Source organism: Rattus rattus, chromosome 5 (genome assembly GCF_011064425.1).
Source record: "Rattus rattus isolate New Zealand chromosome 5, Rrattus_CSIRO_v1, whole genome shotgun sequence".
Classification (NCBI taxonomy): Eukaryota; Metazoa; Chordata; class Mammalia; order Rodentia; family Muridae; genus Rattus; species Rattus rattus.
Window position 1 is genome coordinate 34,312,864 of NC_046158.1, and position 13,866 is coordinate 34,326,729.

A 13,866-nucleotide genomic window follows, 5' to 3' on the forward strand; every position below is an offset into this window, starting at 1 on the left:
GGGATCCAGCCCAAGGGAGGGGGGCAAGGCCTGTCACTATTACTGAGGCAATGGACCTCTCATGATTGCCCTCCGAAAGACCCAATCAGCAGCTAAGTCAGATGCAGATACTTGCTCCCAACCAATGGAGAGAGCTGTGGTTGAATGAGGGGAAAGCTGGAAGAAGCTAAGAAGGAAGGTGATCCTGTAAGAGGACGAGCAGTCTCAATTAACCCCAAGATCTCTCAGACACTGGACCACCAACCCGGCAGCATACACCAGCTGATAGGAGGCCCTCAACACATAAACAGCAAGACTACCTGGTCTGTACTCAGTCAGAGAAGATGCACATAACCCTCAAGAGACTGGAGGCCCTGGGGAGTTTAGAGGTCTGGTGGGGTTGGGAGGGTGGGATGGGACATCCTCATGGAGACAGGGGTTCTGGGAGGAGGTATGGGATGTAGAATGGTCAGAGCTTTGGCCTGGAGGAGAATAAAATCTGGTGTGTAAAATAAATGAATAAATAAATAAATATTTTTAAAAAGATTAAATAAAAAGAATGAATTAAAAAAAAGAAAAGAGAATTTTACATTCCTTTGATTTTTGCCTTTGTAGAAAAACTATGTTTGAAACAGATTTTGCAGCATAACATTTCTTATGATTTTAGGCATACCATAATTAATTTTCATGACAAACTTCATGTAGAAATGCTTATTTTAAGTGTTCTTCATAAGTCTAGGATTATTTTTTTTGGTTTGAGTTGGTTCAGTTTGGATAGGTGTGGTTTGATTTGGTTTGATTTGGTTTTGTTTAGTTTTACAAGACATGGATTCTCTGTTTAGCCCTGGTTGTCCTGAAGTCACTCTATAGATGAGGTTGACCTTGAACTCAGAGATCTGTCTGCCTCTGCCTCCTGAGTGCTGATATTAAAGGTGTGCACCAACACCACTCAGCGATGTCTAGGATTTTTGAATATCATGACCATATATGATTCTTGAACAGGTTCCTAAATGAAAGTACACTTATGCACACTTACACTTCTTATTAATGGCATATTGTTAGTGTGAAAAATCATGAATTTGCCATATGCATTATGGAAAATACAGTACCATATGTTTATGGAGGATTTCTAAGTATAAACAAAGTATTATTACTGTACTTTCAGTAAAGATCAGCCCAAAATATGAATTTCATAAGTTTCAAATATATTATATTACCTGTTTAAATTATGTTAATGAAAATTCTACTCTCAACTATAAAATTTAAGTGTTTTTTAAACGAACTATATTTTGACACAATCTTTTCAAGTATAATGATAAGCTTACAGCTTTTTTATTAATCATTTTATTCATTTGCATTTCAAATTATATCCCTCTTCCCAGTTACCCCTCCATAACCCCAATCTCATCCCCTCCCCCCTCTGCTTTGCCTCTGTGAGTGTGTTCCTCCACCCACTCACCCACTCCTGTGTCACTGCTCTAGCATCTCCCTACTCTGGGGCATCAAGCCTCCACAGAACCAACGGCCTCCCTTCCCATTAATGTCTGATAATGCCACCTTACGCTACATATGTATCTGGACCCATGGACCCCTCCATGTATAGTCTTTGGTTGGTGGCTTAGTCCCTGGGAGCTTGGGGTGGTCCTGTTGGTTGATACTGTTTTTCCTTTGAGGCTGTAATCCCCTTCAGTTCCTTCAGTCCTCCCCCTAGTGATTCCACTGGGATCCCCCAGGCTCAGTCCAATGTTTGGTGATAAGTGTCTGCATCTGTATTGGTCAGGCACCGGTAGAGCCTCTCAGAGAACAGTCACACCAGGCTCCTGTCAGCAAGCGCTTCTTGTCCTCAGCAATAATGTGTGGGTTTGTTGTTTACAGATGGGATGGATGCCTATTAGTGAGGTCTCTAGATGGTCTTTCCTTCAGTGTCTATTTCACTTTTTGTCCTTGTCTTTCCTTTGGACAGGAACATTTCTGGGTTAAAATTTTTTTAGATGGGTGGGCGGCTCCATCTCTCAACTGGGGGCCAATTTACAGCTTTCCATACAGTATAGTATTGACATGAGGTATAATAAACGATAACTTATAGGAAGAAACACGTGCAATGCTTTGCAAGACTTTAAAACTCTTATGTTCAATAACTTTATGAAGCATCAGTGGTATAATATTCCTAAAGTCCATTGCCTTTCATCCCAGGGTTACCACCAATGGAAACAAACTGCATTCTCTCTCTCTCTCTCTCTACCACAACAAAAATATGAGCACAAAGCAGAATTCATTCAGGCTTCAGAATCATAATCATGACGGAAATGGAGTTGTTAAGTGACACATACATGTTTTCTCTCACACTCAAGTACTTGGCATTGTGTAAATGGACACAGTAGTGATTCTGTCCTCAATAAGGACATTTGAATTATAAATACTTGTACAAATCGCCATTGCGGAAAGTGTCCCCACCACAGAATTTACTCCCAAAGTCATTGATTTGAATTCTCGTTAGCAAACGATCTGTGTCAAAAGCTACCCAGGATTGTAACCCTGCATGTCAAATATAAGCTTCTAGATTTGACTGATAAAGGGGCAAATTAAATTACCAACTACTGCAAAGGACATTTGTAACTGGTTGTTGAAGAAGTCTTGACATCAAATGTGGCTTTACTGAAAATAGATAATATGTTTATTGGAGACATGCTCAGGAAAGATTGATTACCAAGTTTAGGAAAAGAGAAAGACACAGACGCAAATAATAGAATCTAAACTAAGCCTAAGTGTCCCCAAAAGCTCTCCAACCAGAGGCTGAGTTAAACTTCTTGCAATAGTGAGCAGGCTCCCTAAGCTAAGAAGAAAATTCATACTCCGGTACCGCTTTGTTGAACACCTTTGAAGTTTCTCATAATTTTAGTGTGTAGGCTTTCTAGCTATAAAGCACTAAGGTTGTATTAGAGCTCTCTAACTTACATTATCACTTCAACCCTAAATCCTATAAGTGCTATTTTTCTTGACATAATGTTAACCATTGTAATAGAAGCTAAATTCTCCTTGCTGCATAAATACTTTAATTTTTTTCGATATGAAAGGAAAAGAAAGGGTGGTGGGTGCAAGGAATTAAAATGATATATTTTCTTATATGATTCTTCCCTCGAAGGAAAGGTCTCCAGGAAGGATTTTCAGGCAGGAAGATTATTTATACATTGTGGATCCTTGTGAGGATCATTTACATTTTATCAGTTTTTCTAATATTAAGTATTAAGACAGTGGTTATTGTATGCTTAAGACATATTTTATTTAATCTCTTGAGTAGATTTTTTGCTGTAAAGTGTTATCTCCTGTTTTATTAGTAATACCAGAGAATTCCGTTTAAAAAATTTATAGGGAAGTTAATAAGCGGACACCTTTTTGTATAGATCACTTTCATTGGCAGAAACACAGCTTGGAGAGACACTGAATTCTATAAATGGAAGTCTTCAGAAAGTATCGGGAATTAGTACGGTCCTCTTACACATTGCTTCCTCTTAATGCAGGAATGCTACTAAGGCTAAACCATTGAAAATACATGAAGATAAATAACTAATGTATACATAAAAAATATTATTAGTCTTACTTTCAACACCTTTTAGATTCTGTTTCCATAAAGTATATTTATTTGTTAAAATAAATGTCCATTCTGACTATCTCAAGGTTCATTGAGACACAGAGAGTTTGGGTCTAGGTAAGAGTTTATTTTACCGCCTACTTTTAATCTTTTATTAATGAGTTTATTGCAACAAAATTATTTTCAAAAGTAAAAAATCATTTAAATTGAATGAACTCTTGAACATAGAACAATCATACATAATAAAATCTGTAAAATCTGGAAGAGGACTGTCTATGTAACTAAGTGGATACACTCTTGCCACCAAGAATGATGATTGGGTCAGTTCCTGCAACATGGTAAGAAAGAAACATCGCCCATAAGCTATTCTCTAAAATCCACTTGTGTGCAAATGCATGTGCATACAATAAATAGGAGTGCAAAAATAACTTTTAAAAAGAAAGATAAAAAACAAATGCGATCATGCCTATTTCATTAACAAAAATAATTCTATTTAATTTCTATTTTACTATTTTACTAATTAAAATTTTTGCTTCTATTATAAATTTAAAAGTGTGTGTGTGGAGGGGGTAGGACTAGAGCGATGCCTTGGCAGTTACTATCACTTGTTGCTCTTCCAGAGGATCTAAGTTCAATTCCCAGCATCTACATCATAACTCATAACTATATGTAACTCAGGTTCCGGTGGATTCAACTCCCTCACATAGACATGAATGTAGGCCAAATACCAAATATACATAAAAGAAAGTAAATTTTAAAATTGCTTTGAATAAATGTGATGGTCATCAAATGCTAAGATCAAAGGCTTTTAGTTAGTGTGACATTATAAATCACATCATTTAATAGTAAACGTCTCAGTAGGAATTTAAATTGCATTTAAGCACATCTGTTTCACTTCCCTTTTATAGTACCAAGTATCTATTGACTTTTTTTTCCCTTACAGTGACCATGCTGACTGGAATAATGTGAAATCTTAAGGTAATTTTAACTTTTACTCCCTGATGGTAAAGAGAATTGGGCATTTTTAAAATGTTTCTCAGCAATTCATATTTTATGTTTTGATAAATCTATTTGCTTCTGTAGCCCACTGTTTATGCTTTGTTTTTGTTTGTTTGTTTTTTTCAGTCCTTGTATAGTATAGATACTAACCCACTAATACAGTCATAGATGGTAAAGGTTCTCTTCCCATTCTGTAGATTGCCTATGATGCTCCTTAGATGTACTGAGACATTCTGGCTTCATAAGTTTTCACTCATTGATTGTTACTCTTAATGCTGATGAGGATGTGGAGAAAGAGGAACACTCCTCCATTGTTGGTGGGATTGCAGATTGGTACAACCATTCTGGAAATCAGTCTGGCGGTTCCTCAGAAAATTGGACATTGAACTACCTGAAGATCCAGCTATACCTCTCTTGGGCATATACCCAAAAGATGCCCCAACATATAACAAAGACACATGCTCCACTATGTTCATCGCAGCCTTATTATAATAGCCAGAAGCTGGAAAGAACCCAGATGCCCTTCAACAGAGGAATGGATACAGAAAATATGGTACATCTACACAATAGAATATTACTCAGCTATCAAAAACAATGCCTTTATGAAATTCATAGGCAAATGGAGGGAACTGGAAAATATCATCCTGAGTGAGGTAACCCAATCACAGAAAAACACACATGGTATGCACTCATTGATACGTGGCTATTAGCCCAAATGCTTGAATTACCCTAGATGCATAGAACACATGAAACTCAAGACGGTTGATCAAAATGTGAATGCTTCACTCCTTCTTTAAAAGGGGAACAAGAATACCCTTGGCAGGGAATAGAGAGGCAAAGATTAAAACAGAGACAGAAGGAACACCCATTCGGAGCCTGCCCCATTCAGAGCCTGCCCCACATGTGGCCCATACATATACAGCCACCCAATTTGACAAGATGGATAAAGCAAAGATGTGCAGGCCAACAGGAGCCAGATGTAGATGTCTCCTGAGAGACACAGCCAGAATACAGCAAATACATAGGTGAATGCCATCATTAAACCACTGAACTGAGAATAGGACCCCCGTTGAAGGAATCAGAGAAAGGACTGAAAGATCTTGAAGGGACTTGAGACCCCATATGTACAACAATTCCAACCAACCAGAGCTCCCAGGGACTAAGCCACTACCCAAAGACTATACATGGCCTGACCCTGGGCTCCAACCGCATAGGTAGCAATGAATAGCCTAGTAAGAGCACCAGTGGAAGGGGAAGCCCTTGGTCCTGCCAAGGCTGAACCCCCAGTGAACGTGATTGTTGGGGTGAGGGTAGTAATGGGGTGAGGATGGGAAGGGGAACAGCCATATAGAAGGGGAGAGGCAGGTGTTAGGAAGATGTTGGCCTGGAAACCGGGAAAGGGAATAACAATTGAAATGTAAAGAAGAAATTCCCATGTTAATAAAGACAGAGAAAAGAAAAAGAGTCCAACCCTGTTAAAACACAGTGATAAACCTAGTGATTTGAAGCTTAAGATGGGAGGATGTAACACTCATGTATTAAGTGAACTACAAAGTAAGTTCAAGACCAGATTGAGAAACTCAGTAGGATTATCTTAAAATAAGAAGAAATAAATCAAAAAGATCTGGACTGTCATAGTAACAATGTACTTTGGTAGTAGATATAAATCTCTTGTTTTAATCTGACTACCAAGGGGGGAAATAGATGAAAATAAGAAGAATGAACATCAACATTGTACTTTTTAATCTCACATCAGTTTGAAGAGGATACCTGACAAGAACTACTAAAGAAGAGAAAAATGTCATCAAGCTCATGGTTCTAGAAGGATTCAGTTCATCATGCCTGGAAGACATGCTGGAGTTCATAGAGTTGGAAGTTTATGGGGGGCACTCTATACGTCATGACAGACCAAAAAACGGAGAGTGATATGGTAGGAAGTAGGGGCCACAACTTTCAAATACCTGCCTCTAGTGAGTTGCCTCTACATGACAGAGATCATTTCCTATGTGCAACATCCCTGCTATTCTACAGAATAGCACCAAGGGAGAGTAAGCATTGAGAACCTTGATGCTATGGATAATATTTTATATTCACACTTTAACAGATACTGAATGACTGGAAATTTCTTATATTCCTGGTGGAAATGTGTAATTATCTAAACACTATGGAAGCCTTTTTCACAATTAGATGCATATTATCAAAGTTTTTCACATAACAAATAATAGTTAGGTTGAATAAAAACAGGTAGGTCAGACTACTGCATACAAGTTTTAGAACATAGTAGATACGTGCACGTTAAGACTTGAAATAGTAATATTTAACAGTAAGTTGAGAATACTGGATTTTAACTTAGTTTGTGGCTGGTTTGTGATTCAAACTATATTTTTACAACACAGCAATATCTCAGGAATAATTTTTTTAAAATGACAAATTGCTAGTGAAATTTATTCTAAGCATTTAAACATTTATAATGTTTTAATATAGCTATTAAAATTTATAGATATGTTCATTTTTACTTCTCTATAAAATGGTAATCTGTGGTTTTTATAAAACATTTGTGTAATGATCTGTAGGTTTTTAAAGGGTCATATACAGATTTAAAATCTGGAGATTTTGCTGTTTTCGCTTTTACAAACGATTTAACCAATTACATCATTAAAAGGCAGTTTCTGAAAATCATTGTTACCTTATAGTTCACACGCGCGCGCGCACACACACACACACACAATTCACACACACGTACACACATAAAATCACACACAGACACATTTCTCCTTGTATTATTGTCCAATAAGAGGACTCTAATTATGCACCATCCATACAAAGATTCCTTGTGTCATATTAAGATAGATCACTTGCCAAAAGAATAACCCCACTACAAGGCCAAAGAAATAGGACAACAATGGCCCTTTATGTGGTTATTGCTTCTCAGGCATTCTATGCCTTCAGGCATAACTAAGATTTCCTGACTGGCTTGTATCTGCATGTTTCTCACGCACATTTATGTCCCTCACAAGTCAACTTCTGTAACTTCTAGAATTCATTAGGGATCTTAGCTTTTTTCTGCAATAACTCTCACTTTAATTTGTCCACTATTCATTTGTGTCCGAGAACAGGCAAAGCTACTATACAACGCCCAGTGATTAGACGTAATATTAATTAAATTATTGAAGAGAAATAGAAGAGAAGGTTGAGGAATGTCCAAAATACTTTGGTTAAAGTCACTAAAGTTATAAACATAAATAATTGGAATTCTACGTTTAAGAATACTGTTTAAAGTTTTGTACTTTGAAAAAGAATTCTGAAAACTATCCTAGTCAGAGTTCATCTGTAAAGCTTTAATTATATTCCGAATTTGAGTTCTGAATAGTGCTTCCTTCAGATTAGAAATCTTTAAATCGAGCTCAACTGAACCTTTAATGTCATTCATAGCTTGTTTCACTTTCACTGAAGCTCATCTGTTCATGGCAATACCCAGGACACAGCTCTGGTGACTACTGGAAGCATAGGGACTTTCAGAAATAATATCTTCAGCTTCCCAAATTAAAAAAAATTATCACACTCATGCGAACAAAAAGTAAAACATAAAGATTTGCTGGTGAGATGGCCCAGCAGTGAGTGGTGCTTGCAACCAAGGCTAACAATCTGAAATACATGTTTGACAGTCAAAGGGGATAAGGAGCCAATTGCCTACTTTAGGAAGCCATCTGGCCTCCACACACGCATTGTAGTATGCACTCCACTGGCATCCCCCATACATTAAACAAACATTTTAATAAAAACTTTTCACATATTTTAAGGACTTCATGTACCTCATATCAGAAGTGATTAGGCAGAATTTTGGGGTAGTATGACCGTGGATGTCCCTCTCACTAGAAAAATATGTGTAATCAATACAGGAATTATTGGAATGGAATAATCCACCCCCATCTCCTTTCCTTAAATTACAGCAAATATGCGGTGTAATTGTGATGCCCCCAGGTTTGGTTTATTTCTTATGGTTTAGAACACATTACTGAAGTACATTGCTGGAATATAGCCACTTAAGTAAATCTGCTCCAAATGAATATTTGATGAGAAAACCTTCCTAAACAGTTTTGATCTTCTATTTCTGGGTGTTACCTGTAACAGACCTACTTTACAATTGCAACACTTTCAGATCTTCTCCTTAGTGATGGTTGGAATTTAGACTGTACTTTGATTATTTATTCATTTAGTTAGTTCGCTGATTTGTCTATTAGTTAGTTGCTTCATGGCTAGTTAGTTGATTGGCTACTTGGTTGGTTTGTTGGTTGGTTGATAGGTTTGTTTTCCTTTAGCACAGTGTGAAAGCTCGGTCTTTCAGCAGAAATCATACTTCAGATGTTGAGTGTTCCTCCTTTTCTAGATTGCATGCTGGCCAAGGATCAGGAACACCAGCACCCAGTCATGCAATTCAGAACAGTATTCTATATGCACCTTGTTGATTTTGTTAATTGCATACATTTGAACTTTATCTTTATTGACATTGTATTGTGACAGAGATCATTGTCAATCAAAGAATATTGATTTCAGCTTCCAGTTTCCTATTTTTGTTAGTATATGTGTGTGTACATATAGTACATAGGTTTAATTTTTCTGTGCACATAGCAATCTCATAAAAAAGCAACAATACCAAAGTTTTTCATTGTTGGGGTGACAAAGCTCACCAATGAAAATGGATCTTCCTTTTAATAGAACAAGATTTGCTCTTTTGGTATCCATATTTTGATTCAACTTTTTATTAAAAAACAAATTATTTCCTCCTGTTTTGCATAACAACTAATTGCCTTTTAAAATTCTACTCAGTTGCTACTTTCTAGCCTAATCAAAAATAGACTTCATGTTCAAATAGCTGTTTAGGCTTTTTTTTCTCATATAATTCTAATTAAAACTCAAGGGCAAAAAAGATGTTTTTAAAGTCTCCATGCACAGAGCACCTACAATCTAACTACTTATTAACTATGTGTGAGCAAATGAAAGAGTGCATGAGAACATGATTTTGTGCCTGGCTCTCAGCTGAGGGTTTCACTTTGCTCCTCGGGTCATCTAAATAACTCTATGCTTTAGATAGACAGATCCTGTCATATCTCAACACACTGCTAGGTAAAATTTTTTAGAGTATTTGAAAACTGTGTAGTGCAGCAGAGAAACATGAATTTAGACTTATAATTTAATCATTAAGGAGCAAAAAATTTCTAGCAGTCCCACAGTCTCTGGGCAGCCCAGGAGAGAGACACCTAAGTGCCCATTCCAGTCCCGTGGTGGGTGCCACTATGATGAACAAATGTATGATGGAGAGAAGGGAATGATGGAGTGCACAGTGGAGAAATGGGTGAGAAAGCAAATCCAAGTGGTTTATGCACTGTGGAGAGAGATGGAACTGGACACTGGACAGCCAGGAGGAATATATAGATATGAGGAGCTTCCACAACCACCTGGGAACATGGCGATGCTGCTGAGAACCAATCGCCTGGTTGTATACTTGTGTCTGAGGCCTGTGTTGCAATAGTAGGCCATCCAGCTGTCAGTGGTCTGTGAAGCTTCCTAAGACCATATTCATGGTCGGAGAGTATACTGACACCAGTGGGCAATCTAATCTAGGTGACTTGTGTTGCCACCTGAGGCCTTGGTCCTAGACCAAGGCTGCTAAGCTTCATGTCTGAGTCTATGATCCTGCTGTATCTGGAGTCTGGTCCATGACACAAGTTACTACCCAAGGCCATTCTGATATCTCTGGGCTCAACTACCACCTGAAACCATGCAGATGTCTGAGGATCATACTGGCTCATGGGGTCATGGTAATTTGAGTAGCCTGAACTGCTATTTGAGGACATCATGACATTTGGGCTCATGATACTGTTAAGGGTCACATCTGTGTCTATGGTCCTATTGAACATAGAATCTGCGTTGATATCTGTGGCCTCTGTTACCACAAAAAAAGAAAAAAAAAACATGCAGATGCCCCTGGTCTTGGCTGCCACATGAGGCCATGTTTAGGCCTGAACACTGTGCTGAACTGTCCCTGCCTCTCACTGGCCATCACACTCAGGACAGCTGGCCCTGCCTCTTGCCTGGGCAAAATGGGAGAAGTGGCCGTGATGGTATGAGTGCTTGAAGTGAGCACAGGAGTGCTTGCTAGGCCCATCATCTGCTGTGCAGTGGCCATTGGCTCCTCACTCCCTTTGACAGGTGGGAGAGGTAGCCCCACCTCCCATCAGACATAGAGCTCAAGAAAACAGGCCATAAGAGCAAGATCTGGGGGCTGGAGAGATGGCTCACTGGTTAAGGGTATTGACTGCTCTTCCAGGGGTCCTAAGTTCAACTCCCAGCAACCACATGGTGGCTCTCAACCAACCATCTCTAATGAAATCTGATACCCTCTTCTGGTGTGTCTGAAGACAGTAACAGTGTTCTCGCATATAAAATTAATTAATTAATTAATTAATTAATCTTTTTTTAAAAGGAGAGAAAGATCAGGCTCATGAAGAAAAGTGAATCAGAGTCAAGAACAAAAGAAGCATATTTAAGAGAATTTGAATGTAAAATGAACAACTTTTATTGAATATATAAGAAAGAATTATTATTAAGGAAAGTTCCTAGGATTCATGTAGTCCTTAACAGTGCCAAATATAAATGGGGAAAGTTTCTGTTGATGTAAATACATTGCAGTTACTTAGCAGAGATGAGTAATGGTTCAATCTAAAGTAAAAATAGGTCATGCAGCTAGCCTAGAGTAAATATTTAGTGAATAAGTCTGGAAGTGTAGGAGGAGATAGGCCTAAGATAATCATCTAACAAAAAGCCTAAAAGAATGACCTGAATTCCTGAGAATAAAATAAATTTTAGAGAAGAATGGCTTTTCCCAAGAACTCCAGACTGAATTTGGTTTGTACTACATAAATAATTAAACAAAAACACCTGACTTCTACAGTAATTCAAAGAACAGTTCTTCAAAATTCATTTCATTGCTCTCTTGCTAATACACCAGTACAATGTATCCCGGCAATGTACTACATTATTTTGCTTTGTTAGTTCATTTAAATCCTACTCACAATAATTTCTTCATCTTTGACTTTCTTACAGAATACCTTTTCTTAGTCTATTTTATTATTTTTTTTCTTCCTGGATTACTGTATAAACATTGATGTAGGTCATATTAAGTATGGGTCATGTGTAGTTCCAAGATTCACGGGAACTATTAAAATATGCAAATTTATTATGTTAGCATGGTGAGTTTTTTATGAAAGCTTCTTTATGAAGAAAGTAAACTGAGTATTCTGTGTCTTTCCACCTTAAATAATGCTAATAAGTTAGCAGAAAATGTCACAGAATAGTTCCTAAATAATGGTCAAATAGTTCCGTTATCCTGCAAGCATTTTTTCAGTCTCTCATATGTATATTGGTCTCCTTTGACTTGTTCATAACTTGCCCCCAGTTATTGTCATAATTTTGGCAATAATAATATCATGTCTTCTTTTTACTAATTTGACATTTTTTTTACTCAATTATATAGATGATTTGCTAAATATGTAAACTACAGAAGCATGGGCATCATATAGATATATATTTAAAAGTACAAAGGCACCAGGCAGAAAGAAATATGCTTTTTTAATACATTAAAGTAACTCTTAAAATTCTACAATTATTCCTTATTTTATCTAAATGACTAAAATGTTTTATAAACTAAATGCATTAATATTTTACATGGTAGAATGTTAAAGTAATTTTTATTTGCCTGATGTAATTGTTGTCTCCTTCTGCCAACCTCGGCCTAGTCCTGGAAGCTTTTAGTCTTCTTACAATCTTATCTAGGTCTAGAATGTCATTGGCATCTGAGACTTACTGCTGATTAAACTCACCTTTGTTGTTGTTGTTGTTGTTTTCTGATCTCTCTGACTGGCTGACTTAACTCAATCTGACTTCTCTCTTCCCCTGACCGAATTGCTCTGCTTGGCCTCATACTTATGTTGGTACTATGTTCTTATCTTTTGGCTCCATGGTTTTTTTTCTGACTTGCTTTGTTTTCACTGGTGGCTATCTTTTTCTTTCTCTGCAAGCTGTCTCTCTTTAACTGTCCCAGTAAAACTGTCTCCTTCTCCTCTCTACTGCCCCTCAAATAGCTTTCCACTTCTCTTTCCTTTCTCTTCCTGTGAGATTTGGATTCATCCTACTCTGTAAAGTCTTTCTCAATGTGTTACTTTGTCTGCCACTCAATTAGGCATCACTTTCAAATATGGATACTTCTTTCTGAAAACTAATCTTACCTTCAGTGTTAGGAATTAAAGGTGTTACTAAGGGCTGAAACACACAACAACTAGGAACGTGTTGTTTCAGTAAAAACACGATCTCAGGATTCATATTTGATCAAATATTCCGCAACAGTAGAAAACTGTGTTTAATAAAACAATATGTATTTGTTGATTTTGATAAATGATAATAATAAAATACAACAGGTCACCATCATCAAGAAATGTTTGGTCATTTGATTTGATTTGATTCCCCACAATCAAAGCCCAGGTCTCATCTCAACTAATGGCCCCCCTCTCCCATGTGTCTCTCTGTCAAATCCTAAAATGCTGATTTTAATATTATTACACTGAAACTATGAAGTTTTTCTCCAGCAAAGTGAAATCACTAAATTTCTAAATCCTTGTCATAGATTTTTAGACCTGCAAGCCAGTTTTGCTTAACTTCTTTCCTGTATTGCCTCAAGCAATTCCTTTTACTTTCTAACACAAAGATCAAAGACGTGAAAGAAAATAACATCCTGTCTGTCCATCTTTATTTACCACACATCTGTCAGATTTACTCACAAACCATGTTTCATATTGAAGACAGACTGAGTAGTATGGGTAGAAATATGTTATCTGGTACTTGTGTATTGAGCACTTCCCTAGTAATTATTAGGCTCTTCTTTCAAACCTCAGCAACACAAAGAAAGGAAGGAAAGAAAAGAGAAAGGAGGGAAGGAGGGAGGAAGGGATGGAGGAAGGAAAGATAGTCTATACTAAACTTAGTGTTTAAAAGCACAAGGTGTTCATCACCAGAACAGTATCTAATGTCTGTTTTCATTGATCTGCCCTGCTTCTCAAAATAGACAGCAATTAAAGACAGACTATATAACATTATGTATTAGTTATACATCTGATATCTAAAAAACACATAATGAAAAATAAAAGAAAAAAGTTACTGTCAATGTTTTCTTCATGTCATTTTTTTATCTTAACTGGTTGGAAATAAAGTGAAAGAATTAGAAGAGAGCTATGCCAGATTCTCAG